Source organism: Balaenoptera musculus, chromosome 4, assembly GCF_009873245.2.
Source record: "Balaenoptera musculus isolate JJ_BM4_2016_0621 chromosome 4, mBalMus1.pri.v3, whole genome shotgun sequence".
NCBI lineage: Eukaryota > Metazoa > Chordata > Mammalia > Artiodactyla > Balaenopteridae > Balaenoptera > Balaenoptera musculus.
Genome location: NC_045788.1, coordinates 69,654,652 through 69,662,142, shown reverse-complemented (window position 1 = coordinate 69,662,142; position 7,491 = coordinate 69,654,652).

Genomic DNA, 7,491 nt, shown 5'->3' with positions numbered 1-7,491 from the left:
ACTGCAGGGTGTCCCAGCCCCAAGGACTCCTCAGTTGAGGTAACTCCTTTATGGAGTTTACTAGAATATGTTTAATTAACAGCTTCTAGGCTCAGCCTTTGAAGGAAAGATTTTTAAGATATCACCTTTGTCTTGCAAGCATTAGAACATATTTTAAAACATATGAGGATATATCAAAACATCTGAAGATGTATCTGGTATTTGCCCAACAGAGATAATTGATTCTGCAACGTGTGTGCCAAATTATAGGAAACATTCCTTTAACATCTAAAAATACTGTTTGCTGTTTCTTCAGATATATTCTCACTTCTGCTGGTATCTGCCTTGGGCCTCACAATTTCCATTCTGTTTTCCGATTTTCAAGATATATACCGTGGGATGGAGGCACGTGACATCCGTGACTCTCATGCACAGTGGGACATTTGCACTGTAATTTGCAAGTCAGTTACTCCGATATCCTCTCTGACCACTGAATGTTGTGAGGCTATTCTCATTTACTAGAAGAGCAAATAACATGTCTCCATCGCACACATGCTAGCCTCTGAGTGTTTTCATGTTATTAGGGTCATCAGTTGGGTTCATTTGTTCTGTTCATACCTGGAACACCATGTTTGGATATTTTATTCTTCCATGTTATACTAATACAATAATTAATCCTTCAAGTTTATTTTTTAAATCATATAGTAGAAATCCTTTATAATGTGATTGTGAAGTGAGAAAAAATAGACTTATAGGACAATCGTGTTCTGTCTGTAATACAGTGACTGTAAGGAATTTTAGTTCAGTGGGCATCATTGGATCCAGGGTGCATGTGTTAAAATTAAATTTATTAAGAAGTTATTGAGCCCATTTTTGGACCCAGCATTGTGAGAGAAATAAAAGAAAGAGAAAGATTGACTCTGGCCCTCTACCTCTTGTTTTGTTTCAAAGATGAGCCATACCCAAGTGAAACGATGGCATGGCCACCTGAGGCCGTCCATGCTTGAAGAGACTGTAAAATAGAAGTGGGAAGGACATAGGACGGAGGAGCTCTCCTTGCGGCAGGATCCTCCTGCCATAGGAGATTTCATGCAGGAGATGAAACTTGATCTGGGTCCAGAAGGATAGGCTAGATTTTGCTAAGTAGGAGGCGGGTATAGTCCCAGCCAGGACAACAGCCTAAGCACAAACAGAGAGGGCTGAATGACTCTCTTTTGTCATGGAAATGCAAAAGAATGGAGGGTGGCAGAGAGAAAAATCAAAAGCAAGCCTTGTTTCACAGAACACCTGGAAAATTAGCTAAGACTGAGGCAGCATGCTGCGGAACAGGCACGGATGGAGGTAGGCGGGCAGTGATGTTTTGACTCTATGCCGAGAACAATGGGAGTCCTTGAAGATATCAGGGCAGGTTTTTCAGCGGGGCACTTAAGACAGATTCGTTAGATGACAGCAGGAAGGCTGTATGTGAGAGCAGAGAGGCTGTGGAGAGAGAAGCACTTAGGACATGAAAACCCAGACCATTCAGTCATTTACAAAACATCAAGCTCCAGGGTGGGCTTGGCACTGGGGTTACAAAGAGTAAGATGTAGTCACCACTCTCAAGTAGCTCAGAAGCTAGGAGCGGAGAGCATCACAGAAGCAAATTCCAAAGCAGTGTGGCCAGTGTCTTCCAGGCTAACAGATGGAAAAGAGACCTCCCAGATCAGGGTGGTGGCAGCAGGAGGGAAAGGGCCAGTCTCTCCACTACCATCTGACCCACTGCTGAATCTTACAGCCTTCTCCAGACCACCCTTTTACCCAGGAAGCCTATTTCACAACCCTAAAAAAAGCTGTCTCCACTTAGGGGAAAAAATAACATAGTGTTACTTTGAAATAACCCCTATCAGAATAGGGATGAGAATCAAAGGGGAGCATTTAGACACTGCGGAAGGTCTGTGGCTTTAGCCCTAAATGCAGCCCACCCTCTTCACAGTCATCCTACGTATTCTATACCCTTTAGGGTCAGAAAGGGAGCTGCATAACTATTCTTTTGCTATGAAGCAGCCATGGAAAGTTGTAGCTCTCACACCTATTAAATAAGTGTATCTGGTGGTCAAGGTGTATCCGGTGGTCAAGGTGTATCCTCTAATCCTTAAAAGGAGGTGGGTTGGGCAGGTTCAACTTTCATCAAGCCATTAGATTTAGGGCCGGGAACATTGTTCAAAATTTTTTCACCTAGTTTCTATCAAAATAAACTGGAACTTCTGTCCCCCTTTTGTTTCTTTAATTCATATGTCAATTTTACTGAAAGAATGAACTCCAGTAGCTTTTGCTTTGGGAGAATCAGAAGTAATAATATTATTAGATGAACAATTTAATCTTCCCTCTATTAGAGAAGATAAAAATGAAGAGAGACACACAGGCTCCAAAGTGTCCAGTCTCATGTCTGCAACCCAGGGCACGTTTACTCCGTGTCTATTGTCAGGCAGTGGAGGGAACACAGGGCAAGAGACAGTGAGATCTGATTTGAATTCTGGCTCTGCCATTTATTTATTGGCGTTGATCCCTTAGGCAAGATACTGACCTTCTCATCTGTAAAGTGGAGAGAGTAATGCCAACCCTCCAAGCCTAGAGAGTTGTTACAAATACATAAATTAAATTAGATAATAGGTGTTCTTTTGAAGTGTAAGGTATGCAAAGTATAAAGGTAGTATTTCTATTTCAACAGTTCATCCTAACCATCACATCATGGAGGATTTCAATTTTCGTGGCAGCCTTCACCCAATTCTGTGTGGCCTTCTTTGTAGAGGTAAAGAAATCTCTGTGTGGTTCTTATTATTTTTCTGGGGAGATAAATAAAGGACTGACTCTCAACAGATGCTCATTTTTTAGAGCAATCACTTTTATCCCCCAAAGTGATACTGCACATGTTCTCTTTGGGGGAAATGAGAAATTCTTTGAAGGCTGCATAGAAATGCTCTCAGTATCTGTAGTGTAGAAAGCAAAACATCAAATTAACTAATTTTGTCTCACATGAAGGCACTGTATTGTACTTTCCTAGTATTTTTAATAATCTGGTAGAGACTAGAGCAGGTGACCTTCTAGCTCTAAAATTCAATGAGACCTTTTAGAGTGAAGAACTGTCTTCAGGAAGGCTTCCTTAATTAAGAGAGAAGGGAAGCCATTGTTCACTCTAGTCAATTCTTACCCTTTGAAGGTCTTCTCCTATAGCATTTCTCTTCTACTCAGTGTCACTAAATGACTTTACCTACTCAGTGAAAGGCTCAGGTACTATTTTTTAAGGGACAGTTAAAAAAAAGATTCATGTACTGAAGTTCCTTGGGAAAAGGCATCGACCAAATTAAGAAAAAATATGTTTATATACAAATATCCCATTGTACACAATGCAAATAAAATTTCTCACAGTCAAAGGAATTCCATTTTTGAGACTTCATTTTAAAAAACAACCTAAAAAGAGAGAAAAAACTTGTATGTATGAAGGTTTTCATCACAGTATTATCTACAGTGGTAAAATATTAAATTCAACGCAAGTGTTCAGAAATAGAGATGCTGTTTAAATAAATAGTAATACAGCAATTTGAAGAGATGTTATACCATCATTAAAAATGATTGTTGAGAAGATGGTAGCTACAAACTGTATATGACAGAGTCTAGTATAAACAAAAGTGGAATGCAAGATTTGACCAATTCTATTATTATAAATGCATAAAAGTTGTGTGTACTTGTAAACATCGAAAAAAGAGGACCCCCCCCAAAATGGAAAGCAAAACCCATTTGCTTTCTAGAGTTCATTCATTCATTCAACAAACCATTATTTGACACCTTCTTTGTGGCATGGGGCAGGTAGCAGTGATTTGTTTTCTTCTCTTGATTTTGAGTACATTATTTTGTTATCATTTCAGTCCGGCAGTAAAATAATTCTAAGTGAATCGCCAGCCAGGATTGAACTAGGAAATCTGTGGAAATGAAAGGCTGTAAGCTTTTGCAGATTTCTGTGAACACAAGCACGCTCTCGATTCTCAAGGGAAAGAACCCGGGGAGCTGCTAGGCTTTGTGGGGCTGCAGAGAGAAGGGGCCACAGAGCATCAGTAATAAGCACCTTTAGAGCAAGGCCTGGGAGAACAGGGGGTGGCAGTGGGCAACCTGGCGGCCAGGGGAAGTGGATGATGGTTTAATTGTTTTTTCCACCTGATTTTCCAGGATGCCATCCTTCAAAATCGAGAGCTCTGGCTATTGATCAAGACAAAATTTGGAATCCATTCTAAAAGTCAATATAAGAACTGGCAAAAAAAAACTGGCAGAAGACCCAACCTGGCCTTCCACAAACAGGACAGATTATTCAGGCGATGGCACAAATGGATTCTACATCAACCAAGGCTATGAAAGCTCTGAACAGATTCCAAAAGAAAAACTCGAATTGGGAGGCCAAACCACAGAACAACATTTTTGGACCAGATTGTAATCAGAATTGTTAACAGCATCCCTCTTTTACCCAGAAACTAGAACACTGTAGAGAGGTGATGATAGTCTACCCTTATCTTTTCTTTCTCCATCTGAAGATTCAAAGTGCACTTCTCAGTGTATTGAGCCTTGCAACAAAGGACCTTAAATATGCTTATTTTGACTGTATCCTCTACCATGGAGAAAAATAATGCATTTCCTAGAGTATCATTTTTTTCCTAACAAACTTTATTCACAATGCATAGCATTATCCTGATTAAAATGCACAACTTTTCACGGTAGTAAAATTAATAGTATGAACATCAATAGAAGAAAGAAAAATTGAAGGACAGTTTGATCTTTGAAAGTTTCACCAACATATTTTTACTTTCATCTATGGAAATAAAGGAATCTGAAAAAAAAAAGCTTCTCTCAATAAATTGTCACATGTTTACTTAACCTTATATACACTTGCAAAAAACATTTATGCATATATCTTTTCCCAAGGTCACAGAATTCCTCTTTTTGCTTCTTTATATGGTTTTAATAGAAAAACAAGAATTGAAATTTACTTCAGAAAATTCAGCTCTAACTGTGCTAAGTGTGGAAGTGGAGAATGATGGAGGTGTCTGATAATTGCCTATAATCTTGGCTTGGGCACAGCTAACATCTAAGCAAACTCCACCGAAGTTGGCATCTCCCAAAGTATATTGTTTTGGGGCCGGTGAGCTAGAAGGTCCAGAGTAGATCACAAAGGTAATGAAATAAACTATTAAAATGTACTTTTCACTCAAAGAAGCATGGCACCTTTATTTGCTTTTTATTACTGACAGAGGAAAATCTCAAGTTCTAACTCCAAAAGTTGGCCCAGACTCAGCATTGCTCATCTTAAAAGAAGCAATCCTAGGGAAGGGACCCATAATGTTTGTATCTACAGCATGACAATTCTCAGGATGCTAAACAACTTAAGTTCCATTTCATCTTTTCATAATCTAAATCAATTATCAGATGCACATTAAGGACCACAAGAACGGGTACATGCTTTACAAATATATTCTTCACTTTATTACCTTTAACATATATCAACCTCACTGTGACCTTGAGAGGATATTTATTCCAAGTGAACATTTTAAATTCCCTACTAGGCTTTCCTTGTAAGCATAAATCTAATTTTGCTAATTAAACAGATCTTTAATGGGTCATAGGCAATTAGTTAACCATTTCCATTCTAAGAGTGCCCATTACGTGCCTAATACTGTGATGCATGGATTCAATCACGTCTTTACAATTCTGAAATCTTTAGGATTGAAAAAATGTTTTCAAATTTCAGTAATTCATTGCTGTAAATAGTATTATATGCTTTTTACACAAACCAGCAGCATAAATGCAAATTCCTATTCAAACAAACATTTTATATTTATATTTTATTTTATTTTTAATCTTTTCTTGGATGCGCAGCTCTTGGAGAGTGACAATTTTTAAATGTGTCTAATTTAGCTTATGATTAAGAAATACATGTCAACCTAAAACACGGCAGCTCAGGTTCCTTGAGCTGAAATATCTGTATTTAGTAATTTGACCTTTAGAATGAGAAGATTCAATTGATACACTATGACATGTAGATAGCATAAAAAGATTTTTTTTAAAATCTTTTTTCAACAAATGTACAGCCTCCCCCCACTCAGTTTTTCAACAACCAATTAGGTATCGATAGGCGATGATCTTTATTTCACACATCTTTTTTGAAGGTGGGGACTGGACATGATAAAGTTGGACTCTACACTAGACCTCGTTAAAAATACACTCAGAGAAAGGTTAAGTAGTCTTGGGGAAAATGTTTGACGAAAGCACAATGAACATGGCCACATATCAAATGATCACCTATAGGAAAAACAAACCAGACAGCCTTAAGCGACCCATCACCAAGAGTGGCCACTTTTTGAGAAGACTGATGGCTAACTTTGTGAGCTTACCTCTAAGGCTGAAAACTGCTAGAGACTTGAACACTACCTGTGAAAAATGAATCCATGAATTTAATTTAAAAGCACACTTGTGACTTTTCAGTATTATTCAGTATTGCTAGGACTGCCTTCTGGAGTGGACATGTCCAGAGTTCTCTAGAAGGGTTTGACTTGAGGATCCTCAGGATGTCCTCTGTGTTGCCAATTCCATTCCCTCACCCATAGGCCAGTGTGGAAATTCCACCACACCCAAGTCTCCTGTTTAGGGCTAAGATTTGTCCTCTGTGCTTATCTTTATTAAAAAGTAAGCACACCCAGGGAAACAGAACACATTAAGCTGCTGCCAATCCCACCCTGATTAGACAATACTAGGAAAGAGCCTTTTTATTTCTTTTATAATTTTACTATTGAGAGTAGAACATAAAAGGAATACGAAACTGAATTTAGAATAAAAATGCAGGGATAATTTTGGATCATACTATCAGGTAGGAGACACACCTCCCAGAAGAACAGGGGAGGAAGAGAGTTTGGGGGTTTATCTGCAAACAGAAATGGTGCCATAAGAAAGGGAAGGGATTAGTCAGGGAACAGGAAGAGAGACAGGGTCTCTACTTGCCCTGATGGTAGCACATGACCCCTTCTGTTATCATTATTCTTAACCCTGCAATTAGACTGTAAAGTATTTCTGGCCTGGGAGTAAAATCTAAATCAGTTTAATAGGTCCAAGACTTTCACTGAGTCATCTGTTTAGTTACTTTATCTATCATATTCCTGGTTCCCTCATTCCACCCCCAACGCCCTAAATTTACTTAAACTTTTCCTTTATTTAATGCCATACTTTTAATGATGGCACAATAAGGATGTCATTAGCTGGCAGTGTTGTTTGTAGGGTAATGTTATAATATCTGATATAATCCTAGGGTATAGAGACCTGCATCCACTTCTCCCCACCTGCTGCCGATAAGAATTCCACTGGAAAGGTATTAAAAAGTAGTGTGTTTCATCCAACACATAATCAATAAAATGCAAGAGTAAAATCATGACACGACTTGACATAGTAAAAGCCTTAAAAAGTAACACAGGATATTGTTTTCTAAATACGGCACCTTAA